The 27,627-nt window shown below is 47.3% G+C and overlaps 1 protein-coding gene across 5 annotated transcripts in view; it reads right to left on the reverse strand.

Annotated features, from left to right (window-relative positions):
* LOC309552847 (PC-esterase domain-containing protein 1A-like) overlaps positions 1 to 27,627 on the reverse strand; it is a 97,444-nt gene that overhangs the window by 69,220 nt on the left and 597 nt on the right. The window lies entirely within an intron of this gene.

The raw sequence follows: 27,627 nt of genomic DNA on the forward strand, positions 1-27,627 counted from the left end.
ATGAAGAGCTTAGCACAGAGATTGGACAATGTGAAATTTGTACACGGTGGCCGGTGTCAGGGACTCATCAGTGGCCGCTATCAGGGACTCATCGGTGGCCGGTGTCAGGGACTCATCGGTGGCCGGTGTCAGGGACTCATCGGGTACAGAAGATACAAACAGCTGTGTTGTGTGTCTAGACCTCAGTACTGCCTACTTCCTGATACAGAAGCCCCAACTGTCACTTCCTCTCCCCCCCCCCCCTCTCTCTACAGCTAGGATCATCAAACCACAGAAATTATGATGTAACTCCAGCTGTTATTGGAAACTTGATCTGAAAGCAAAATTAACTCTTGCCAAATATTGGAAAGCGTAGTGCCTGAGGACCCCGGTCATACCGTATTTTATAAATAGTACTGATTCCTTGCAAGTCTGTAGGCTAGCCAACCCCAATACCAGATCATGTTCCTGTTCATATTGCAGGGTGACAACGCAGATAGGCATAGGTTTCTGGTGTCGCCATATATTCCTTAAAGACAACGCAACCTGCACCATCCTTCGAAACTTCCCAGCCCTTCACCACAGACCCTTCAAGGATGAGCATGCCCCAAAACTATGTTCTTCAGTACACAATGAAGTAGCACTTTCTATTGTATGGCCTACGATATACAAGATAGTATTGGTGGCATATGGTATTGGTCTGTGTTGGTTGAACTGGATGGACTTGTGTGTTTTTTCAACCATATTAACTATGTATTAAAGATTGGGATGGGGGACAGGCCAGGTCCAGGTCATAAAGCTCAAAATTGGGTTTTACTTGTGTCGGCCCATAGCACCCCTAACTTTATATAAAAAGGTGCCTCAACTGTGGCTCTTCAGATTGCCGAAGGCTTATCAAATTCTACTGAACTGTAAATCCTTATTCATGCTAGTGCCTCCTCCTCGGTCTTAAAAAAGAAAAATACAAAGGATTCGGCTTCAGTTTACTCTGTTAGGGATTGACAGATTTTCGGCAAGGCCGATATGCACTTTCCCCAATATATCAGAATCGGACACGGAGGTTACAGATATTGCCAATTTTGACGTGACGTCATTGCGTATGTTGCGCCACGCACCTCCGGGCACTGAGGCAGCTTCTCCCTCAGCCTCGTCTGCAGTCGGGGAGTCTCGGGACAGTGAGTGTACAGTGCACACAGTGTGTTTAAAAGTCGCCACATACATACACCCACAGCTTCCCGGTGCCAGCCAGCCACCCTCACACCCACAGGCCTGTGCCAGCCAGCCCTAGGCCCTGAGCCTGTACCAGCCACCCACCCACCACAGGGTGCCAGCCAGCCACCCACCCACCAAAGGGTGCCAGCCAGCCACCAAAGGGTGCCAGCCAGCCACCACAGGATGCCAGCCACCCACCACAGGATGCCAGCCACCCATCAACCACAGGGCTCCAGCCAGCCACCCATCAACCACAGGGCGCCAGCCAGCCACCCATCAACCACAGGGCGCCAGCCAGCCACCCATCAACCACAGGGCGCCAGCCAGCCACCCATCAACCACAGGGCGCCAGCCAGCCACCCATCAACCACAGGGCGCCAGCCAGCCACCCATCAACCACAGGGCGCCAGCCAGCCACCCATCAACCACAGGGCTCCAGCCAGCCACCCATCAACCACAGGGCGCCAGCCAGCCACCCATCAACCACAGGGCGCCAGCCAGCCACCCATCAACCACAGGGCACCAGCCAGCCACCCATCAACCACAGGGCGCCAGCCAGCCACCCATCAACCACAGGGCGCCAGCCAGCCACCCATCAACCACAGGGCGCCAGCCAGCCACCCATCAACCACAGGGCCCCAGCCAGCCACCCACCAAAGGTGGGTTCAGAAACAGATGTATGTCGAAAATTGTGTTTATTTTGCAAAACTTTAAATGTTCAAAATATCGGCCCATACCGATATGCAATAGCCAAAATATCGGTATCGGCAACGAAAAACAGACATAGGTCGATCCCTACTCTCTGTAGAACTAGGCAAATCACAGTTCTGAGTTCACTGGACTTGGTGCAGATCAGTGACTCTAAATATACTGAGCCAGAGAATACCAGGAGACTAGCATTTTAGGTTAGCAATGGATGCCTTTAAAGCCCATCTCCAAAGAAATCTGCCAACACCCAACTATTCATAATTTTTTTTTCTCTGCCATGCATGTGCTTTGCCATTGCCTCTTCTACGAGTGGGGAACCGAGTCCTGGAGTCCTAGTGACAGACATTCTTATGCAGCCTAAACAGCCAGGCCTCTGGGAGATGGACCCTACCCCTCTGAATAAAGAGGACCCGATGCATCTCATTGCAGATTCAGATCAGTAATCCGGAAATTCAGTTTACATTTAAAATGAATTCTAGCGATTTGTCACGACTATTATATGTAACCATGTCAGACCCGCGCTATAGCCAAAAGACAGCTACAGTGCGGCTATCTTGTTCCGGAAGGCCGTCCATGGATGTCCTCCCAGAACTACACCCCCAGCATGCCCCCTGGGGTGCACTCTGATCACGGTGTCTAAACACAGCAGCTCTTTACCACATGATCAGCTGTGTCCAATCACAGCTGATTACATGTAAACAAACATGCCGGTTATCGGTAGTCCTTTCCTTACATGCTGTGAGTGAGGAGAGGAGAGTCGGTAACCAGCAAGTGCGACAGGGCACTGATCATCGGTGAAGCCTCAGCAGCGCCCACCGGTGAAGCCTCAGCAGCGCCCATCGGTGAAGGAGAAAAAGCTAGAGTTATTACCCGATAACTCCTTTTCCAGAAATCCTCCAGGACGGTCACGAGAGATAGGCTCCACCTCCTACAGGAAACACAAGCACACACAAGTTTAAAAAGGCCGCCCTAGGCTGCCCCTTCAGTTGTACAAAGACTGCCTTGCTGCCAAATACCAACGTTCCTCTGTCCCCGGGACCTTGTCCAGGTTTTCCAGTTGTTCCAGCCAAAATGTCATGTTTCTGGCCATGCATAGGTTAGCTATGTTGGCCTGAAACTCCACTGCCCCTGCTTCATATGCTCTTCGCAGTGTGGACATCCTTTTTCTTGTCTATCGGGTCCCTTAGCGCACCCATGTCTTCAAATGAAAGGTATGATTTCTTCGACAACTAGGCCAAAGATGCATCCAGTTTTTGGCATTTCGTGAGAACGCTTTGCTGCTCATAAAATGGAAATGTCCGGAAAAAGATGTTTAGAGATTTTCTGTGATTCGATCATGCCTGACTCGTCTTCAGATTTATCCTGGAATAGGAGTTCCCCTTCTTCCTCAGAATCCGAGGAATTCCAACTGTGGCTGGGGGGGTTTACCTAGGTTTCTCTTTCTGCCATGTGGTCTTGGGGTTTTGAGATGAGGCGGATGGTCATTCCTCCCCTTTCATCTCATCAATGGCCGTTCATATCGATTTAAACATGGACGTCATCTCTTTATCGAAATCGAGAAAGTCCTTCGCCAGAGGCTTTGTCTCCTCATCAACAACTTTCTTAATCCAACAGTGGCAAAGCAAATTATCGCTGTCAGATGGAATCTTTACTCCACCCAAACGGCATTGCTTTTTGGCTTTGTCAGCCCCATCTACTGACTCCTGGGTTTTGGGCTGCAGAGGAAACAACAGTAGAGCGTGGGTCAGCTCGGGGGCCACTGCTGCCCCTGAAGCCTTCTCCCCCACCTGTGAAATCTGCTCAGAGGTACTGATCCCCACTGGGAAGTCTGCCCTGCGTCCTCCCCTCCTCCTTACCGTATGAATGCTGGGGCCTTGCTCTGCAGCCTCTGGTAAGATGTCTTGATCCTCTGCCATATGGACCGCCTGGAGGGGAAAGAGCACGCCTGTGTACATCCGCTGGCACTGTTCCAGATGGGCGCTTTAAAGTAAAGTGACATCAGAGTCTCCAAGCACCTCTGTCACTCCCCCCCCTGGTCTCCCGGAATGGCCGCCACTATTCGTGGCCGTGTTGACCTTCCTAAAGATGGCTGCCTCACAACTTCCTGTGGCGGCGCCATGATATAAATGGATGCAGACCAGCAGAGTGTTGAAGTGCTGCGGGGGGGAGAGGAGACCCCTGGTGCCACTTCCTCCCATGCGAGCCTGCCTAATGGCCCGAGGGATCCGGCGGAGCATGCAGCCTGACACAGGACCTCCTGGTCGCTGCACAGTGAGTGTTCCTCTGGGCTCTTCCCCCATCCTTCGCTTAAACTAAAGTGTGAGGGGAAGGGCAGAACCCCCCTTCTCTTGTCCACATACCTGATGTAGGGGTGTTCAATGGGGCTCTGGTTCGTTGGGAGTTTAGCAGGGAATCCTGTACTCCTCGGGTCCTCCTCTCCCAGGATACTTGTGACTGACTGCCTGGTCAGCTTAAGCACAGGGGGAGTGAAGGAAGTGTCCAGGGGCTGTCTGAAAATAGCTGGGCATGTATGCTCCCCTCCAGTGCCGGAAACACTAGAACTGAAAGGGCAGCCTAGGGCGGCCTTTTTAAACTTGTGTGCTTGTGTTTGCTGCAGGAGGTGGAGTGAATCACTCAAGTGACCCTCCTGGAGGATGACTGGGGAAATATTACTTATTTGTGAAATTTGTTGTAACAAACTAAGAAAACCTTTTTTTTTTTTTTTCTCAGCAAAAAAAAAAAAAAAAAGTCATATGGGTACAGTGTTGCATTATTGCGCAATTGCAATTCAAAGTGCGACAGCACTGAAAACTGGCCTGGGCAGGAAGGGGGTGAAATTGCTTAGCATTGAAGTGGTTAATATAAATTTTTCCAGACCTTACCAAGTTCTCAGGGTTCTAACATGGAGCATAAAAACAAGCGATTTTTTAACGATTAATCATGCAGCTCTACCCTCTACATTCATTATCAGCAATAAAAAATGCCCCTCTACATTCTGTTGTGAGGCGCTACTACCCTTGCTGAGTGATGATTTTTTAACTCTTTTAATACAGACCCAGAAAAAAAATCTATTTCCAGTGTTAAGTGCAATCGTGCCTTTTCCTAGTGCAATCAAGGTTTATTGCAAGTGCAATGAAGATTTTTGCTATATAGGATGCAGTGTACCACTACTATCCTATGTAGGCACAAGTTTGGTTTATGTTTGGCCCTGAATATTCAAATTATATGAAAGTACAATTATGCAATAATTAAGTGTAATCAAACAATCAAAAGGATGTTCACAGTAAATATAAAAGCTGATAAACTCACATTTGATGGTGCTTTGGAAGTAGCACTGACTCTGGTTCGCCTGTATTTTTAAGGAAATGACGCTCGCATAGCGTGCGTTCCAAATCGTGAATCACCTTAACCGGAAGTGACGTGATCGGAAGTGATGCCGCAGGATTAACCTCTATGCATTTCACCGAATAGCGTCCTCAGGACTTCCAAAGCACCATCAAATGTGAGTTTATCAGCTTTGATATTTACGGTGAACAGCCTATCTTAAATAAATATTTCTCTAGCGCTCATCGACAGACGTAGTCCTCGGTGATACACCACCTTCGGGTTATGTTACCTCCGCAGGAGCAGGACTAGACAGGAAATTAAAAAGCTCTGGCCACACCCTAGGGGCAGTCCCAGAGGGTATATCCTCTCTCTCTCTGCCTCAGCAAATCAGTTATTTTCTGTCTAGTTAGGAGTAAGGACCTAGACACCTTGCTGGGATCTTAGGTCCTGGCAAGATTTTTTTCTTAAAAAGATTTTTTAGACAGCTTTTTTCTCCAGTGTTCCTGTGAGATCTTCAAGCAAGAAAGCTGAACTGGGCGACGGGCTGGATGTTGAGATCCGGTGGTCACCCCAGTTCAGCCTACGAGCGCGTGCAGGCCATAGCTCCGCGCTGGGTCGGCCGCGACAAAGTCCCATTAAAGGACTGTCCACGCGAGTTAAACGTCTCGCCGAAACGCCAAAGACCATGAGTCACGGCGTCCGTATCGGTCGACAGCCCTCCCGCCCCGGTGGAGAGGGGTACTGTCAGGAGTTGGTGCCCGCCTGGTTCCGGTATGGTGAGTAGTATGTTCCCCCTTTTTCCCTGACGGGTTTGGTGGTGAACGCGGGCCCCTCTCTGTATGGTAAGAAAGAGTCCTTTCTATCCTATAACATGTCACAAATCCTCCTACTTTGAGTGTGATTTATGTGTGCAAAAGCCAGGAGGCTTGGCTTGGGAGCTAACAATCTATTGTATACATGTTTTAAAGATGTAATCTGTGGCATTCTGGGAATCTTATGGGTTAAGTATAAGCTACCTACCAGTCAGAAGCCACGGACATGTAGACTGCCTTCCAAATCAGATCTCCAGCTAATAGCAGGCCTCCCGAACGGCCACGCGGTCCGCCAGGGCCGGTACCGCCAACCACGCCATATCCCCATGCAGAGAGAGTGTTGTGTGCCCTGCAGCACACCGCTATTCAGTTTAGGCCGCCGCCATTTTTTTTGCTGGATCGCACGAGCCGCCATTTTGGCGTAGCCTCGTGTCTCCAGCATGGGGGCGGCCATGTTTGAGGTGATCCTACACCTCGTGGAGCTTGGGGGAGGCGCCGGAAGGCGTGCAGAGGGGCGGAGCCGCCTCCTTTCTTCCTGGGCAGCCAGCCAAGAGACTTCCTGTTTGTCGAGACAGCGCTGTAAGCTGTTGCAGTTTAACTCTGAGCATCAAGTGGTGAGCCTGGGGGTCTATCTCTCTCTCTCTCGATCGATAGGGATCCCTAAGCAGGTAACACTAAGGGGCTTTTTGTGGCGCTGGGGGTCAGAAAAGAAAAAAAAAAAAAAAGTTTTTTTCTTTACTTTTGAATTATATTATCCAGGAAGTAACTGGAGTTATTATGGACCCTGCCACACATATTCCCCCACCTGTTTCCCTCGAGGGGGCCTCGGGACCCGCCGGTGCACAGAGTATAGAGTCATTTACAGCAATTTTGGAGTCTATGGTGGCTCGGGTGGAGGCGGCCTGTCAGGGACGGGGGTCAAGGAAGCGACCCCCGCCTACCCCTATACCATCTGACACCTCTGACTCAGATTCAGAGATGGTCACGGCAGTTGCAGGTTCCTCTGCAAGGGCTGTTATCCCAGGTAAAGCCCCCTCAGACAGTGAGGAGGACGCTTCTTCTCCTGCTATAATTCAGGAAGAAGCATTGGTGGACGCACTAGTTGTGGCAGTGCAAGAAACCTTAAAACTTGAGGCTTTACCGGCAGAGGCAACTGAAACAGAGAGGCCTTTTGGGACTAATAAGCCCATCAAGACGGCGAAGGTTTTTCCTGTACCTAAATGTTTTGGTAATCAGATTAAAGGAGAATGGGAGCATTCTAAACGTACCTTTACTATTTCCAAGCGTATTGCTAGACGCTATCCGTTTGAGGAATCCATCATTAAGAAATGGACGGTACCACCAGTCGTGGATCCGCCTATTTCCAGGCTGAATAAAGCCACGGTTATTCCAGTGGAGGACACTTCGTCCTTTAAGGATCCGGTGGATCGAAAGATAGAAGCAGAGTCCCGCACTATCTTTTCTCTGATAGGGTCAGCATTTAGACCAGTAATCGTTATTGGTCTAGTTTCCCAGACACTTACGGAATGGGCGAAAATGGTACGCCAAGATCTTAGGGGAAAAGATATTCCCCAGGAGACATCTGATTTGATGGAACAGATCATACAAGGGCTACGGTTTATCTGTGACGCAGCCTTGGACACTACTCCCCTATTAGGGCATGCATCTAAGTTAGCAGTGATCCTCAGACGTGTGCTGTGGTTAAAATGCTGGTCAGCTGACCTAGGTTCCAAAAAGACCTTGACCAATCTCCCTTTCCAGGGGAATCGTCTATTTGGAGCCAACCTAGATGAAATCATTAAGGATGCCACTGGGGGCAAGAGCACTTTTTTGCCACAGGCTGCAAAAGCTAAGGGACCTCGCAACAAGCGAGGACCTTTCTTTACCGCCCATAAAGGGCGCCCGGCTGGTACTAGCGGGAAAGGCAAGACTCCTCCAGGAGGGTTCAAGAAGGGGACCAACCCAGCCAAACCCGAAGCAAAGGAGTACACAGCCTGAAGGTGCGCCCCCACCCGGTTTCAGGGTGGGGGGACGTTTTCACCGGTATTCAGGACATTAGATCGAGCATCAACCACTACTACCGGTGCGATTCTTCCCTTCCAACATTTAAGTACCACAGGAAGCGGTAGTTACCGTTCCCTGAAAAGATCTTTTTCTTTACCTTTTCCTAAGATTAGTCCCGATACCTCACAGGAATCGGATCTGGTTGACCAGATAGGCCAAGTAGCCTCTAGTCGGGTGACTTCGGTCCCTGAGGTTCAACCAGAAAAGATCACGCTTCCTGATAGCAATCAGGTATCTGATAAATGTGTGGGAACAGAAAACGACCAGACTTTCTCGGATGGTCGGGGCCAGATACCTCTAGGGACGCCTGGTTCAGATCCAATCAGCGCCAGTGGTCCTAGAAATTCTAGGCTGGCCTCCTCAAGCCGGCCTGGCCGACTTGGACATGTTAGTCGCAGACGTTCCGTGGGAACTTCGTCTCAGGGAGTGTCTGTGGTCTCAAGGACCAATTTACCTTCGTGCTTTACAGTCGCTGGTTTTAATGGCCTGGCCATTGAGACCCAAGTACTGAAGGACAGAGGTTTGTCTACTTCAGTCATTCCTACCCTTATTAAAGCAAGGAAAGCGACTTCCAGCAAAGTCTATTATCACACATGGAAGACTTATATTGCGTGGTGCGAATCTTTAGAATTTCCTCCACGTACCTATTCGGTGACTCGAATATTGGCCTTTTTGCAACAAGGGGTTGAGCAGAAGCTAGCCTTGAGCACCATCAAGGGTCAAGTTTCAGCATTAGCAATCTTCTTTCAGAAGCCTTTAGCTACCAAATCCTTGGTGCGGAATTTCATCCAGGGGGTGCGGCACCTGGCTCCTCCAGTCCGCGTGCCCTTACCGCCCTGGGACCTTAATTTGGTTTTGTCGGTTCTACAGAAACCTCCCTTTGAAAACATCAGGGAGATTCCCTTGCTTACTCTATCCCAGAAGGTGGCCTTCTTGGTGGCTATTACTTCTGCTCGCAGGGTGTCAGAACTGGCTGCATTATCATGCCAGTCACCATACCTAGTGATTCATAGGGATAAGGTAGTACTTCATCCTAAGCCATCTTTTCTTCCCAAGGTGGTTTCAGATTTTCATCTGAATGAAGATATTGTACTACCTTCCTTGTGTCCTCAGCCCAAGCATCATCGGGAACATGCGTTGCATTCCTTAGATGTGGTTCGGGCAATCAGGGTATACCTGAAAGCTACGGAATCATTCCGTAAGACGGATTCACTTTTTGTGATCACGGATGGCCCCAGAAAGGGTTTGCCTGCATCTGCCGCGACCATTGCCAAATGGATTAGACAAACGGTGGTACAGGCTTATTCTATTAAGGGTCAGAGTCCTCCGTTCCCTGTTAGGGCGCACTCCACTCGAGCGCTCAGTACTTCCTGGGCCTTTCGCCATCAGGCGTCAGTGGTCCAGGTATGTAAGGCGGCCACCTGGTCGTCGGTACATACCTTTACAAAATTCTATAAAATTGATGTGACGGCATCGGCGGATGCCTCATTTGGCCGCAAGGTTTTGCAGGCCGCAATTTGAGGAGACCGGTGGTCTATCTCGAGGGTTTTTTTCTGTTTGAAAAAAAAAAAAAAATTGTTTTCTCTTTTTTTGGTTGAGTCTCATCATTAAGGATGAGCATTGTAAACTTCTAGTTGGCACCGGTTGGGCCTTCTAGATTGGGATTGATTTCCATTTTCCCACCCCTCAGTTGTGATACTGCTCTGGGACGTCCCGAAGGTGGTGTATCACCGAGGACTACGTCTGTCAATGAGCGCTAGAGAAAAATGGATTTTTGTAAAATCTTACCGTAAAATCCTTTTCTCTTAGCTCATCGACAGACGTAGTCCCCGCCCCTCTGTTTTGGAGTTGGGTTGGGTTAAATTCTCTAAGCACTGCTTTTTCACATAACTGATTTGCTGAGGCAGAGAGAGAGAGGATATACCCTCTGGGACTGCCCCTAGGGTGTGGCCAGAGCTTTTTAATTTCCTGTCTAGTCCTGCTCCTGCGGAGGTAACATAACCCGAAGGTGGTGTATCACCGAGGACTACGTCTGTCGATGAGCTAAGAGAAAAGGATTTTACGGTAAGATTTTACAAAAATCCATTTATCTGCGCAATGAGGTTTCTATGTGTTTCTTCTCTCGGAGTTACCCCCGAGCCACTTTTATGTGACCTCAACCCCAAGGAGTCTGACCATTCCATACAGAGGATCCAGACAAAAACGGGGTTTATACCGGCTCTATAGGTCCTGGAGGCCCGAATTTTTCTGCTGAGTTGCTAGCACATATTTAGGCTGGAGAGCACGGATCACTCACCAAGAGCACAACCTATTTTTGGGCACGGATCACTCCAAATAATGGGATAGAAGAGACCTCCACAACAGTTTTTTTTGGACTGTACACTTATTCTATTCATCTATATATATTGGTCCACACTCCCTTGGACACTTTGAAATATAATATATTGCACTTATAAAATAGTCATACCTTTGTCATATACATATTATTTATTTTCATTAAATTTTTTGAGCATATTTATATCCACCAAGCACTTTATTATGACTGCACTCTGTGACTTGAGCATAAATGGTCATCCTTTATTGCACAAATTTCACGTCATAATCTATAATCTACGTTTGCACAAAATCACTTTAAAAATACCAAGTTGTGGACTATAGCAAAACCAATATAGTTGCGCTTTTTACATGCACTTTTGAACCCACACATATTACATCAATTGAACATTTTCTTGATTGCACTGGGAATTGCACTTTGGTATTTATTATAACATTCATGCTGAAAAAATTATTTTGATGTATATTTATGCGTTGTTGCACATTTTGCATTGGTTTGCACATTTGTTTGATTACACTTAAAGAGGTTGTAAACCCTCTTGTATAACTTTTACCTATAGGTAAGCCTATATTAAGGCTTACCTATAGGTGCTATAAATATCTCCCAAACTTGCACCGTTTAGGAGATATTTACAGCGCAAACTGCCGATGACGTCATCGGCGCAGGCGCTCTGAGGGAACGGCCACCCGTGCCGTTCCTTCAGAGCTCAGTGCCGTGAACGGCGGCTCCCGCGCGCATGCGCGGGAGTGATGTAATCGCCCCTCCGGCCAATCAGATGGCCGGAGGACGCGAACCCGGAAGCGGGACGGCAGGACATGTCGCCGTCCTGTCGCTGAGGTGGCGGCACGGCGGGGGCTTCGTTTTAAGGTAAGTACTACATAATGAGCTAGTATGCGATGCATACTAGCTCATTATGCCTTTCTCTTTACAGGGCTTTTTTTTCTCAGATTTTTTTTTGGACTTTACTTCCTCTTTAATTATTGCATAATTGTACTTTCATATAATTTGAATATTCAGGGCCAAACATAAACCAAACTTGTGCCTACACAGGATAGTAGTGGTACACTGCATCCTATATAGCAAAAATCTTCATTGCACTTGCAAAAAAATCTTCATTGCACAAGGAAAAGGCACAATTGCACTTTAACGATGGAAATAAGATTTTTTTTTGTCTGAGTCTGTACTAAAAGAGTTAAAAAAAATCATCACTCAGCAAGGGTTGTAGCGCCTCACCACACCACATTTCCTAATTTAAGCATACACTTAAATTGACGGCGAAATTACCCCAATTTTTACATTTTAAGGGTAGGCGCGGCATTTCATATATACAATTTACCCTCTACATTCATGGTCAGCAAAAAAGTGCCCTCTTACATTGGTGGTCAGGAGAGAAGTGTCCCTCTACATAAATGGTCAGGAGAGAAGTGTCCCTCTACATAAATGGTCAGCAGAGAAATGCCCATCTACATTAAATGGTCAGCAGAGAAGTGTCCTCTTACATTGGTGGCCAACGAAGAAGTGCACCCATACACTAATGGTCAGTAGAGAAGTGTCCTCTTACATTGGTGGTCAGCAGAAAAGTGCCCCTCTACATACATCAATGGTCAGTAGAGAAGCGCCCTTCTACATACATCAACGGTAAGTAGAGAAGTGCCCCTCTACATACATCAATGGGCAGTAGAGAAGAGCCCCTCTACATACATCAATGGTCAGTAGAATAGTGCCCCTCTACATACATCAATGGTCAGTAGAGAAGAGCCCCTCTACATACATCAATGGCCAGTAGAGAAGTGCCCCTCTACATACATAAATGGCCAGTAGAGAAGTGCCCCTCTACATACATCAATGGCCAGTAGAGAAGTGCCCCTCTACATACATCAATGGCCAGTAGAGAAGTGCCCCTCTACATACATCAATGGGCAGTAGAGAAGTGCCCCTCTACATACATCAATGGGCAGTAGAGAAGTGCCCCTCTACATACATCAATGGGCAGTAGAGAAGTGCCCCTCTACATACATCAACAGTAAGTAGAGAAGTGCCCCTCTACATACATCAATGGTCAGTAGAGAAGAGCCCCTCTACATACATCAATGGTCAGTAGAATAGTGCCCCTCTACATACATCAATGGTCAGTAGAGAAGTGCCCCTCTACATACATCAATGGTCAGTAGAGAAGTGCCCCTCTACATACATCAATGGTCAGTGGAGAAGTGCCTTCTACATACATCAATGGCCAGTAGAGAAGCACCCCTCTACATACATCAATGGCCAGTAGAGAAGCGCCCCTCTACATACATCAATGGCCAGTAGAGAAGTGCCCCTCTACATACATCAATGGTCAGTAGAGAAGTGCCCCTCTACATACATCAATGGTCAGTAGAGAAGTGCCCCTCTACATACATCAATGGCCAGTAGAGAAGTGCCCCTCTACATACATCAATGGCCAGTAGAGAAGTGCCCCTCTACATACATCAATGGCCAGTAGAGAAGTGCCCCTCTACATACATCAATGGTCAGTAGAGAAGTGCCTTCTACATACATCAATGGCCAGTAGAGAAGCGCCCCTCTACATACATCAATGGCCAGTAGAGAAGTGCCCCTCTACATACATCAATGGTCAGTAGAGAAGTGCCCCTCTACATACATCAATGGCCAGTAGAGAAGTGCCCCTCTACATACATCAATGGCCAGTAGAGAAGCGCCCCTCTACATACATCAATGGCCAGTAGAGAAGCACCCCTCTACATACATCAATGGCCAGTAGAGAAGTGCCCCTCTACATACATCAATGGCCAGTAGAGAAGAGCCCCTCTACTTTAATGGTCAGTAGATAAGTTCCCATCTACACTAATGGCCAGTAGAGAAGCGCCCTCCTACATTGGTGGTCAGTAGAAAAATGTCCTCCAACACTGGTGGCCAGCAGTGATATGCCCCCTACATTGTGGTTAGTGGAGAAGTGCTGCTTTAAATTGTGGATCAGTGGGAAAGAACTATCTTGCATAAGTAATCACTGTAGTGCTCCCTTGCATTGCTGATCAGGGTAGAAGTGACCCCTTACACTGGGCATTAGTGGGAAATGCTTCCCCTTGGGAAATAGGTGGGAGATAAATCTGCCAACGCTCAAGGAACCCCACCAGAGTTCAGTGCAATCTGTGAAGCACCCAGGAGGGTTGCACAGAACCCTTATGGAGAAATACAACCCATATGTATAAAGCAGAAAGAGAACTTTAATCGGAGGACTAAAGAAAAAGAAAACTCTGCAACAACACATACAGCAAAAGAATACTAAACAAAGAATAAATTGTGACTAAAAATAAGAATGTTCCAAAACAGGAAGAGACTGAATAACTTTGTTCCGTTCTCATCTATTTCCTCTGCTGCAGTTTTCGGCTCTGGTCACTGTGACCGCCTCACCTTCAAGTGAACTTGAAAATTGTCTGAAACAAAACATGCAATACATTGCAGCCTAACAGTCCTTAGATGCCTGCATTAGCTTTCTTTTGTCACGCGTGTAATTCCCTTTCTTTTCACCTGATGATCCTGCCAGTACCACTTCCTTGTCCTAGGATGACAACACTCATTCACTATATGGTATGAGAGAGGAAAGCAGGCAGGACTACAAAACCATGTTCCTTCCTCTATTACATAGAATAGAGGGCAGAGTTCTGTAGTCCTCAGATACACTGAAAAAGCAATTGTCAGTTAAAAAAAAAAAAAAAAACCACAGAGAACACAGGACATTATTCGATTACACGAATTCTGGCAGGATCAACGGGTATTTTTAATTTATCAGTAATGGAGAAAAACATTACTTCTTTTGGGAGTTGAGAGAGATGCACTTAAATTAGACAAGCTCCTAATTTTCCCTGCTCACCTGGGGTTAGGACCCTCGCTCCTGCCTCTCACTATGCAAATCGCCAGAATGGCCAGAGGGATCCGGCGGAACATGCAGCCTGACAAAGGATCAGAAGGAGAAGATCCTTGGCCCGACATTGTGACATGGTGGCTGAAGGAGAAGATCCTTGGCCTGAAATGGTGGCTGAAGGAGAAGATCCTTGGCCCAACATTGTGACATGGTGGCTGAAGGAGAAGATCCTTGGCCTGACATTGTGACATGGTGGCTGAAGGAGCCGATCCATGGCCCAACATTGTGACATGGAGGCAGGAGAGGATCCTCGGCCATGGAGGCAGAAGGAGAGGATCCTTGGCCAACATTGACATGCAGGCAGAAGGAGAAGATCCTTGGCCCAACATCGTAAAATGAAGGCCGGAGAAGATCCTTGGCCCAACATTGTAACATGAAGAAAGAAGGAGAAGATCCTTGGCCCGACATTGTCACATGGAAGCAGAAGGAAAAGATCCTTGACCCAACATTATTACATGGAGACAGAAGGAGTGGTATTCTTGGCCCAACATTATTACATGGAGACAGAAGGAGTGGTATTCTTGGCCCAACATTGTCACATGGAGGCAGAAGGAGAAGATCCTTGGCCCGACATTGTGACATGGTGGCTGAAGGAGAAGATCCTTGGCCCGACATTGTGACATGGTGGCTGAAGGAGAAGATCCTTGGCCCGACATTGTGACATGGTGGCTGAAGGAGAAGATCCTTGGCCCGACATTGTGACATGGTGGCTGAAGGAGAAGATCCTTGGCCCGACATTGTGACATGGTGGCTGAAGGAGAAGATCCTTGGCCCGACATTGTGACATGGTGGCTGAAGGAGAAGATCCTTGGCCCGACATTGTGACATGGTGGCTGAAGGAGAAGATCCTTGGCCCGGCATTGTGACATGGTGGCTGAAGGAGAAGATCCTTGGCCCGACATTGTGACATGGTGGCTGAAGGAGAAGATCCTTGGCCCGACATTGTGACATGGTGGCTGAAGGAGAAGATCCTTGGCCCGACATTGTGACATGGTGGCTGAAGGAGAAGATCCTTGGCCCGACATTGTGACATGGTGGCTGAAGGAGAAGATCCTTGGCCCGACATTGTGACATGGTGGCTGAAGGAGCCGATCCATGGCCCGACATTGTGACATGGAGGCAGGAGAGGATCCTTGGCCATGGAGGCAGAAGGAGAGGATCCTTGGTTTAACAGTGGCATGAAGGCAGAAGGAGAAGATCCTTGGCCCAACATTGTAACATGAAGGAAGAAGAAGATCCTTGGCCCAACATTGTGACATGGAGGCAGGAGAGGATCCTTGGCCATGGAGGCAGAAGGAGAGGATCCTTGGTTTAACAGTGGCATGAAGGCAGAAGGAGAAGATCCTTGGCCCAACATTGTAACATGAAGGAAGAAGAAGATCCTTGGCCCAACATTGTGACATGGAGGCAGAAGGAGAGTAGCCTTGGCTCAACATCGTGAAATAAAGGCAGGAGAAGGCCATTGGCTGACATTGTGACATGGAGGCAGAAGAAGAGCCTTGGCCCAACATTGTCACATGGAAGCAGAAGGAAAAGATCCTTGGTTCAACAATGTCACATGGAGACAGAAGGAGGAGAGGATCCTTGGCCCAACATTGTGACATGGAGGAAGAAGGAGAGGATCCTTGGCCCGACATTTTGACATGGAGACAGAAGGAGAGGATCCTTCAAGAAAAATAAAGTTAGGTAAATCTGGTAAAACTAGCTCAAGCAAATAATCTGATCCCGTAGGAACTGATGCCTAAAAAAAAAAAAAAGCCAGGTTTGTAAGAATGCAGGACTCAGGTAAGTATTTAAGGGGGGAGGCAGCAAGTGGCAAAACATTTTTTACCTTAAAAGCAGTAGTAATTTTGCTTTTTTATGTACATTTTTTTTGTACCTACAAGCCAGCCTACAAAGAAGCTTCCCTGTAGGTACAGTAAATACCTCCTAAGAATGCACTGTTTAGAAGATATTCACATGTGTAGCAGTCTGACGTCACCGGTACATGCGCACTGCGCTCTCAATGAACGGCATGCTGCAGCCATGACTCCTACACGCACGCGCAGAAAGTTAGGTCATCACAGCTCAACCGTTCAAACGACCAGCACCTCCATTAAAAGGAACACCGGGTGAAGATGGTTTTTTTTGCCAGTGGTGACAGTGCACCACTGGAGCGACCTGTTTAGGCAAGTCTGTCACATAATGTGCTAGTATGCAGTGCATCCTAGACAGCAGCAGGTTTGTATATGGGGGGGGGTGGAAAGATTTATTTCCGCGATATACAGGAAACCATTATGTGGTTTAAACAAACTATTGTCTGAGGTTCAGTCAATATTAAATGGCTGATGAATCCGCAATCAATGTATGACTAGTTATGGCCGGAGGTTTGCAGAACTCCAGGGAGATATGAAGGTTACCCTTGTAGAAGGCCTTCCCACCATTGCATGGATTGAAGTGGTTTTAAAGGGTTTTTACCTCAATGCATTCTCTGAATCAAGGTAAAAACCCTTCTGTGCCACAGGATCCCCTCCCCCCCCCCCCCCAATTATTTTTGTAGAATATGAAAGCTGATGTTATGACGATTAAATAGGACACCCAACATGTCACGGTTTAAAAGTTGAAAATTGCGCACCTGTGGAATGACGCCAAACTTCAGTACCTAGAAATCTAGGCAACACGTTAAACTTTTTCTTTTTTTTTTTTTTTTTTACAGGTTACCTGTTTAGAGTTAGAGGTGGTCTAGCGCTAGAATTATTGCTCTCGCTCTAATGTTCATGGCCACAACTCACGTGTGTGGTGCAAACGTCGTTTACACATGCGAACGCAACCTACGTATGTTCGCTACTGCGTGCCAGAACGAGGGGTGACAGGGGTGCTTTCAATTTTTATTATTACACCATCACCTTAATTTATTTTTTTTATTACTTTTATTCCTATTTCAAGAAATGTAAGCATCTCTTGTAATAGGAATAAGGCATGACAGGTCCTCTTTATGAAAAGATCTGGGGTCAATAAGACCCCATATCTCTCCTCTACCCTGGAAAAAGATTGATCTCTGCTTTCAAGGGAAAAAAACTGATGGTGTTTACATCTGTCAGTGCTAGAAGTGACGTCATGACGTCGCTTCCGGCCTCTCGGGGTCATAGAAATGGTCAGGGAGCATCCGGCCCATGCCCAGCTCTATGGTAATCCGGCACAGCTGCCAGATCGGCAATCCGGAATCCCGATCGCACAGGAGAGCCCAAAAAGGCCACGGAGGGTGGTGGAAGGTCCACTTTCCTTCAATATTCTGGGTTGGGGGTGGGCAGGGTAGATGAAGATCAATGATTTAAAAAAAGAAATAAATAAGAATAAAAAAAGTAAAAACTTTATTTAACCAGTTCCCTACCGGCGCATAGTAAAAATGACGTCGGCAGGAACACTCTATCCCAAATGACGCCCGATCGTTCTTGCCGGGACTGCGCGCCCCCAATCAAAGCCGGTCACAGGAGAGGTCTCTGCACGCTGCTTGTGCGCGCCACCGGGGGGCACGCAGCTTGACAATCGGAGACAAGGCTTGTCCCTCGGACAAAGCCCACCCCCGATCAGGGTAAAAAGCCAGTGACCGGCTGTGTCCAATCACAGCGTTATAAATGTAAACAAAGAGGGGTTAACAGTCGGTTACCGGGATCTCCTCCTCACACACCGATCCAGTATGAGGAGATCGTGGAAGAGTGAGTTATCATTTACTGTACCCTGATCGCCCCACTGAATAAAGAGGACCTGTCACCAGCTCATCAGAGCACCCGAGTACCTGTCGTGCAGCCCATCACTACCTATTGTGCAGCCCATCAGTGTCACCCATCATACAGCCGCCATGTCCAAAAAAGTTTTCAATACTGAAGAAGCATATCAATTTCTAAGCTTGACCGATGAGAGCATCGGGGAGCTCTGTCTGATTCCAGTTCCGAATCGGGTTCAGAATTCGAGCCCTTTGATGGCAGTACATCGGCGACCGAAAAGAAGACATTCTGAAAACCCAAGCAGCCACCAGCAGCACCATACATCCCAATTGCCAATCAGCAAACGCCAACGGCGCTAGACCCCAGGAGGAAAGGCCCAGTACAAGCACTGGAATTTCACGCCAGACCCAAAGAATTAGAACCCAAACTCCACTTTCCGGATGCCTTAGCAAACCCATTGTGGCTGCTTTCTAGCTCAGGGTCAGCTACAATCCCCCCCTTTCACAGCACAGCCAGGTGTGCAGGTCAACACCGAAAATTTTTTGGTGATTGAACCATTGGAAGATTTCTCTTCCGTTCTTTTTCAGGGAACAAGAAAAAGAACGAAAAGGAAGGAAAAGAACGAAAAGGAAGGAAAAGAACGAAAAGGAAGGAAAAGAACGAAAAGGAAGGAAAAGAACGAAAAGGAAGGAAACAGGAGGAAAGAACAAAAGGAAGGAAAAAAGGAGGAAAAGAACGAAAGGAAGGAAAAAGGAGGAAAAGAACGAAAAGGAAGGAAAAAGGAGGAAAAGAACGAAAGGAAGGAAAAAGGAGGAAAAGAACGAAAGGAAGGAAAAAGGAGGAAAGAACGAAAGGAAGGAAAAAGGAGGAAAGAACGAAAGGAAGGAAAAAGGAGGAAAGAACGAAAGGAAGGAAAAGGAAGAAAGAACGAAAGGAAGGAAAAAGGAGGAAAAGAACGAAAAGGAAGGAAAAAGGAGGAAAAGAACGAAAAGGAAGGAAAAAGGAGTAAAAGAAGGAAAGGAAGGAAAAAGGAGTAAAAGAAGGAAAGGAAGGAAAAAGGAGGAAAAGAAGGAAAGGAAGGAAAAAGGAGGAAAGAACGAAAGGAAGGAAAAAGGAGGAAAAGAACGAAAGGAAGGAAAAAGGAGGAAAGAACGAAAGGAAGGAAAAGGAGGAAAGAACGAAAGGAAGGAAAAAGGAGGAAAGAACGAAAGGAAGGAAAAGGAGGAAAAGAACGAAAGGAAGGAAAAAGGGGGAAAAGAACGAAAGGAAGGAAAAAGGAGGAAAAGAACGAAAGGAAGGAAAAAGGAGGAAAAGAATGAAAGGAAGGAAAAAGGAGGAAAAGAAGGAAAGGAAGGAAAAAGGAGGAAAAGAAGGAAAGGAAGGAAAAAGGAGGAAAAGAAGGAAAGGAAGGAAAAAGGAGGAAAAGAAGGAAAGGAAGGAAAAAGGAGGAAAGAACGAAAGGAAGCAAAAAGGAGGAAAGAACGAAAGGAAGGAAAAAGGAGGAAAGAACGAAAGGAAGGAAAAGGAGGAAAGGAAGGAAAGAACGAAAGAAAGAAAAAGATTTTCCTAAACATGGTAACTTAATTTCAAAAGTTATTTTTCCAATAGTGTGAAATTTGCAGCTTTCATTTTAAACAACCCCTGGTGGACTTGCCATGCAAGACCTAGTTTAGGCATTTCCTGCTATGGGGTGACCACTACCTCCCAAGTGTGCTCTTGTGTTGTCACCCCATCACATTGTACAGGGCGTGGTCACCATCAGGAAGCCAATCCACAGCAATGTGGCTGAAAGAGGCTGAAGGAGGAGATCAGCAGCACAGAGATGGGGAGAAGGATTTCATGGTGGCGCTAAGGAAAGCTCAGCTATCCATGGTCACCTGGTTTCCATAGAGGAAGGAGCACCAGAAACAAGATTTAGTGCTGGTTAGGATATAAATTTCTTCTATTAAAGACAGCAGCAGGTTTGTAGATGGGGGTGGAGGTGGGAAGATTTAATCCCCGAGACATACAGGAAATCATTGTCTGAGGTTCAGAAATATCACACGTCTGATGAACCCACAATCCATGTATGACTGGTTATGTCCGGAGTTTTGTTTTATAAAAATTGAAATTTAAAGAATTGCAGATGGCCTCCCCCCCCCCCCTTCACTGCATGGATTTTTGTCTAGGGTACCAATAAACCACTTGACCTCCAGAAGATTTACCCCCCGGAAGACCAAGCTATTTTTTGCCATACGGAACTGTTATTATAATTGGCCATTGCACGGTTGTGCGACGCTGTACCCAAATAAAATTGATGTCTTTCTGTCCCCCACAAATTGAGCTTTCTTTTGGTGGTATTTGATCACCTTTGCGGTTATTTTTTTGCGCTATAAAGAAAAAAAAAAAAAAGCAACAATGGGGATTTTTGACTTACCGCTAAATCAATTTATTTGATGTTCATTGACGAACCCAGCTCCTGATCATCTTAACCACTGGGTTATACTGCCTCTTATAGGAGTAGGACAGAAAAAAAAAAAAAGTCTGGCTACGCCTATGGGCAGTCCCAGGGGGTATTCACCCTCTCTGCTATAGGTATTCAGTTTTGTTACAAGCAGTGTCAGAAGAATTACAACTCCACAGAGGGGTGGGCGCTGTGACCATCAATGATCAGAGAAATTGATTTTACGGAGAGGGAGAGAGATAGAGAGAGAGCGATAGAGAGAGAGAGCGATAGAGAGAGAGCGAGCTAGAGAGAGCGATAGAGAGAGAGCGAGCTAGAGAGAGCGATAGAGAGAGAGCGAGCTAGAGAGAGAGCGAGCTAGAGAGAGCGAGAGAGAGATAGAGAGAGCGAGAGAGAGAGAGAGAGATAGAGAGAGATAGAGAGCGGTAGAGAGAGAGAGCGATAGAGAGAGAGAGCGATAGAGAGAGAGAGCGATAGAGAGAGAGAGCGATAGAGAGAGAGAGAGCGATAGAGAGAGAGCGCGATAGAGAGAGAGAGAGCGATAGAGAGAGAGCGCGATAGAGAGAGAGAGCGATAGAGAGAGAGAGCGATAGAGAGAGAGCGATAGAGAGAGAGCGATAGAGAGAGAGCGATAGAGAGAGCGCGATAGAGAGAGCGCGATAGAGAGAGCGCGATAGAGAGAGCGCGAGATAGAGAGAGCGATAGAGAGAGCGCGATAGAGAGAGCGCGATAGAGAGAGCGCGATAGAGAGAGCGCGAGATAGAGAGAGCGATAGAGAGAGAGCGAGATAGAGAGAGCGAGATAGAGAGAGCGAGATAGAGAGAGCGAGATATAGAGAGAGCGATAGAGAGAGAGAGAGCTAGAGAGAGCGATAGAGAGAGAGCGAGCTAGAGAGAGCGATAGAGAGAGAGCGAGCTAGAGAGAGCGATAGAGAGAGAGCGAGCTAGAGAGAGCGATAGAGAGAGAGCGAGCTAGAGAGAGCGATAGAGAGAGAGCGAGAGAGAGATAGAGAGAGATAGAGAGCGGTAGAGAGAGAGAGCGGTAGAGAGAGAGAGCGATAGAGAGAGAGAGCGATAGAGAGAGAGAGCGATAGAGAGAGAGAGCGATAGAGAGAGAGAGCGATAGAGAGAGAGAGCGATAGAGAGAGAGAGCGATAGATAGAGAGAGCGATAGATAGAGAGAGAGATATAGAGACAGAGAGAGAGAGCGATATAGAGACAGAGAGAGAGCGATATAGAGACAGAGAGAGAGCGATATAGAGAAAGAGAGAGAGCGATATAGAGAAAGAGAGAGAGCGATATAGAGAAAGAGAGAGAGCGATATAGAGACAGAGAGAGAGAGAGAGATTAGAGACAGAGAGAGAGAGAGCGCGATAGAAACAAGAGAGAGAGAGCGATATAGAGACAGAGAGAGAGAGAGCGCGATAGAGACAGAGAGAGAGAGAGCGCGATAGAGACAGAGAGAGAGCGATATAGAGACAGAGAGAGAGCGATATAGAGACAGAGAGAGAGCGATATAGAGACAGAGAGAGAGAGAGAGAGAGCGATATAGAGACAGAGAGAGAGAGAGAGCGCGATAGAGACAGAGAGAGAGCGATATAGAGACAGAGAGAGAGCGATATAGAGACAGAGAGAGAGCGATATAGAGACAGAGAGAGAGAGAGAGCGATATAGAGACAGAGAGAGAGCGATATAGAGACAGAGATAGATAGATAGATAGATAGATAGATAGATAGAGAGAGAGAGACAGAGACATAGAGATATATATACAGGTCCTTCTCAAAAAATAAGCATATTGTGATAAAGTTCATTATTTTCTGTAATGTACTGATAAACATTAGACTTTCATATACTGTATATACTCGAGTATAAGCCGAGTTTTTCAGCATGTATTTTCATGCTGAAAATGCACCCCTCGGCTTATACTCGAGTCACTGACTAGAGTGTCTTTTTAAAAATGGCGCCGCTCGGCGCCGACGTGTCACTGCGCATGTGCCGCATGCCCAGGAATAGCCGAACACCCGAGCATCGGCGGCGCATTTGCGGTGACGTATGGCGGCGCCGGGTGGCGCGATTTTTAAATCGAAGACGGCGCCTCACCAACAGGTAAGCGAGACGCCTCCGCAGCCCCTGCATTTCCTCATGCAGTGCTGCGGGCATGGTACAGGACATTCTCCTGTACCATGCACGCAGCACTGCATCTCCTGTGCCATGCCTGTACATACTGTGCCATGCCTGTAATTACTGTACCATGCCTATACCTACTGTGCCATTCCTATACCATCACCTGTGCCATGCCCTGTGCTATTCCTGTACCATGACCTGTGACATGCCTGTACCATGACCTGTGACATGCCTGTACCATGACCTGTGACATGCCTGTACCATGACCTGTGACATGCCTGTACCATGACCTGTGACATGCCTGTACCATCACCTGTGCCCTGAGCTGTGCCATGCCCTTACCATGACCTGTGCAATGCCTGTACTATGACCTGCGCCATCTCCTGTACCATGCCCACAGCCCCTGTTTTGTGTCTCGTGGTGGTCTAAGTTGGGTTCAGCAGCTGCTGCATTTCCCACCCTAGGCTTATACTCGAGTCAATAAGTTTTCCCACTTTTTTGTGCTAAAAGTAGGGGTCTCGGCTTATATTCGGGTCGGCTTATACTCGAGTATATACGGTATTTTAGATTCATTACACACAACTGAAGTAGTGAAGCCTTTTATTGTTTTAATATTGATGATTTTGGCATACAGCTCATGAAAAACCAAAATTCCTATCTCAAAAAATTAGCATATTTCATCCGACCAATAAAAGAAAAGTGTTTTTAATACAAAAAAAGTCAACCTTCAAATACTGTAATTATGTTCAGTTATGCACTCAATACTTGGTCGGGAATCCTTTTGCAGAAATGACTGCTTCAATGCGGCGTGGCAAAATAATCAACTTTATCACAATATGCTAATTTTTTTAAAAGGACCTGTGTGTATATATATATATATATATAACAGTGCATTTTTCCTGCAATGGAACTTGTTAAAATACATTAAGAACGCACTGGACCCCAGTACCGTAAGAGGGGAAAAAATAAAAAAAGGACCTGGAATGCATCCAGAAACGCATCAAACAAGTGCATGCAGAAACGCAAACAGAACGGCTCTGGAGTGCTTTCTGTGGTGTGAACCAACCCTAAGCCTGGGTTCACACTGGTGCGACCACAGACACCGCATGTGATTCGCACCGCATTGCTGTACAGAGATCACATGCAATGTCGGTGCGATGTGAATTCAGCCATGCAAACTATATGGCTGAAATCGCATCGCATTCGCACCAAAATGATGCAGGACCCTTTATTTGGTCCGCACTGGAATCAGATTGCATGGATGTGAACAGCTATGCGATCCGATTCCTGCACCATTTCACAGTTCCCACTGATCAGCTGATCTGTGCACTGATCTGGAGGGGGGTGTCATTAATTTTCTCTGACACCCGCAGTGGTTGGCATAGAGCAGTGTGAACCGTCTGTGAGAAACATGCGATGTGAGATCCCGCACAGGAATGCCGCTGGTTCCCACATCACATAGGTGTGAACCCAGCCTTACTGTCCAAGACAGCTGGGCCAGCATTGTACAGGATCACATCCATTAAACAGGCATTGCAGTGCGGGAGGTTGAGTTTAAAGTTTAGTTTACGCTGCATTTTTACTGACACCCCCCCCCCCCCCTCTGCAGCTGCAGGAGGGTATAAAACTAAACAAAATACACAAGACATGCCATGTCTATGGACCCCCCCATTTAGGGGCGGAACTGTCTGCCACATGTGACCCAATCAAGCCATTCAGGCTTTTAGGGGTTGAAATGCCCCCCCAAAAGTGATCCACCATAGATTGCTCTTCAGAGATGGACTATGAGCAAAAACAAAAATGACAAATATGATGCCAAAAGTAACCATGGGTATCTCCCCCCCCCCCCCAGCCATCTATATCCTCCCCCCAATATTGTATTACCTGCTGATCCCCCCCCCCCCCATATTGTATTACCTGCTGATTCCCCCCCCCCAATATTGTATTACCTGCTGATCCCCCCCCCATATTGTATTACCTGCTGATCCCCCCCAATATTGTATTACCTGCTGATTCCCCCTAATATTGTATTACCTGCTGATTCACCCCCCCCAATATTGTATTACCTTCTGACCCCCCAATATTGTATTACCTGCTGATCCCCCCCCCCCATATTGTATTACCTGCTGATCCCCCCCAATATTGTATTACCTGCTGATTCCCCCCCCCCCAATATTGTATTACCTGCTGATTCCCCCCCCCCAATATTGTATTACCTGCTGATCCCCCCTTATATTGTATTACCTGCTGATTCACCCCCCCAATATTGTATTACCTTCTGACCCCCCAATATTGTATTACCTGCTGATCCCCCCCCCATATTGTATTACCTGCTGATCCCCCCCCCAATATTGTATTACCTTCTGACCCCCCAATATTGTATTACCTGCTGATCCCCCCCCCATATTGTATTACCTGCTGATCCCCCCCCCAATATTGTATTACCTGCTGATCCCCCCCCAATATTGTATTACCTGCTGATTCCCCCCCAATATTGTATTACCTTCTGACCCCCCAATATTGTATTACCTGCTGATCCCCCCCCCATATTGTATTACCTGCTGACCCCCCCCCCAATATTGTATTACCTGCTGATCCCCCCTAATATTGTATTACTTGCTGATTCCCCCCCCCCCCAATATTGTATTACCTGCTGATTCACCCCCCCAATATTGTATTACCTTCTGACCCCCCAATATTGTATTACCTGCTGATCCCCCCCATATTGTATTACCTGCTGATCCCCCCCCCCCCAATATTGTATTACCTGCTGATCCCCCCTAATATTGTATTACCTGCTGATTCCCCCCCCATATTGTATTACCTTCTGACCCCCCAATATTGTATTACCTGCTGATCCCCCCCCCCAATATTGTATTACCTTCTGACCCCCCAATATTGTATTACCTGCTGATCCCCCCCCCATATTGTATTACCTGCTGACCCCCCCCCCCCCCCAATATTGTATTACCTGCTGATCCCCCCTAATATTGTATTACTTGCTGATTCCCCCCCCCCCCAATATTGTATTACCTGCTGATTCACCCCCCCAATATTGTATTACCTTCTGACCCCCCAATATTGTATTACCTGCTGATCCCCCCCCATATTGTATTACCTGCTGATCCCCCCCCCCAATATTGTATTACCTGCTGATCCCCCCTAATATTGTATTACCTGCTGATTCCCCCCCCCCCATATTGTATTACCTTCTGACCCCCCAATATTGTATTACCTGCTGATCCCCCCCCCCATATTGTATTACCTGCTGATCCCCCCCCAATATTGTATTACCTGCTGATCCCCCCTAATATTGTATTACCTGCTGATTCCCCCCCCCCATATTGTATTACCTTCTGACCCCCCAATATTGTATTACCTGCTGATCCCCCCCCCAATATTGTATTACCTGCTGACCCCCCCCTAATATTGTATTACCTGCTGATTCCCCCCCCCCCCCATATTGTATTACCTTCTGACCCCCCAATATTGTATTACCTGCTGATCCCCCCCCCCCATATTGTATTACCTGCTGATCCCCCTCCCAATATTGTATTACCTGCTGATCCCTCCCCCCAATATTGTATTACCTGCTGATCCCTCCCCCCAATATTGTATTACCTGCTGATCCCCCCCCCATATTGTATTACCTGCTGATCCCCCTCCCAATATTGTATTACCTGCTGATTCCCCCCCCCCAATATTGTATTACCTGCTGATCCCCCCCCCATATTGTATTACCTGCTGATCCCCCCCAATATTGTATTACCTGCTGATTCCCCCTAATATTGTATTACCTGCTGATTCACCCCCCCCAATATTGTATTACCTTCTGACCCCCCAATATTGTATTACCTGCTGATCCCCCCCCCCATATTGTATTACCTGCTGATCCCCCCCAATATTGTATTACCTGCTGATTCCCCCCCCCCAATATTGTATTACCTGCTGATTCCCCCCCCCCAATATTGTATTACCTGCTGATCCCCCCTTATATTGTATTACCTGCTGATTCACCCCCCCAATATTGTATTACCTTCTGACCCCCCAATATTGTATTACCTGCTGATCCCCCCCCCATATTGTATTACCTGCTGATCCCCCCCCCAATATTGTATTACCTTCTGACCCCCCAATATTGTATTACCTGCTGATCCCCCCCCCATATTGTATTACCTGCTGATCCCCCCCCCAATATTGTATTACCTGCTGATCCCCCCCCAATATTGTATTACCTGCTGATTCCCCCCCAATATTGTATTACCTTCTGACCCCCCAATATTGTATTACCTGCTGATCCCCCCCCCCATATTGTATTACCTGCTGACCCCCCCCCCAATATTGTATTACCTGCTGATCCCCCCTAATATTGTATTACTTGCTGATTCCCCCCCCCCCCAATATTGTATTACCTGCTGATTCACCCCCCCAATATTGTATTACCTTCTGACCCCCCAATATTGTATTACCTGCTGATCCCCCCCATATTGTATTACCTGCTGATCCCCCCCCCCCCCAATATTGTATTACCTGCTGATCCCCCCTAATATTGTATTACCTGCTGATTCCCCCCCCATATTGTATTACCTTCTGACCCCCCAATATTGTATTACCTGCTGATCCCCCCCCCCAATATTGTATTACCTTCTGACCCCCCAATATTGTATTACCTGCTGATCCCCCCCCCATATTGTATTACCTGCTGACCCCCCCCCCCCCCCCCAATATTGTATTACCTGCTGATCCCCCCTAATATTGTATTACTTGCTGATTCCCCCCCCCCCAATATTGTATTACCTGCTGATTCACCCCCCCAATATTGTATTACCTTCTGACCCCCCAATATTGTATTACCTGCTGATCCCCCCCCATATTGTATTACCTGCTGATCCCCCCCCCCCAATATTGTATTACCTGCTGATCCCCCCTAATATTGTATTACCTGCTGATTCCCCCCCCCCCCCATATTGTATTACCTTCTGACCCCCCAATATT

The sequence above is a fragment of the Pelophylax lessonae genome (genome assembly GCF_965119305.1).
Source record: "Pelophylax lessonae genome assembly, chromosome: 1".
In the NCBI taxonomy this organism is placed as follows: domain Eukaryota; kingdom Metazoa; phylum Chordata; class Amphibia; order Anura; family Ranidae; genus Pelophylax; species Pelophylax lessonae.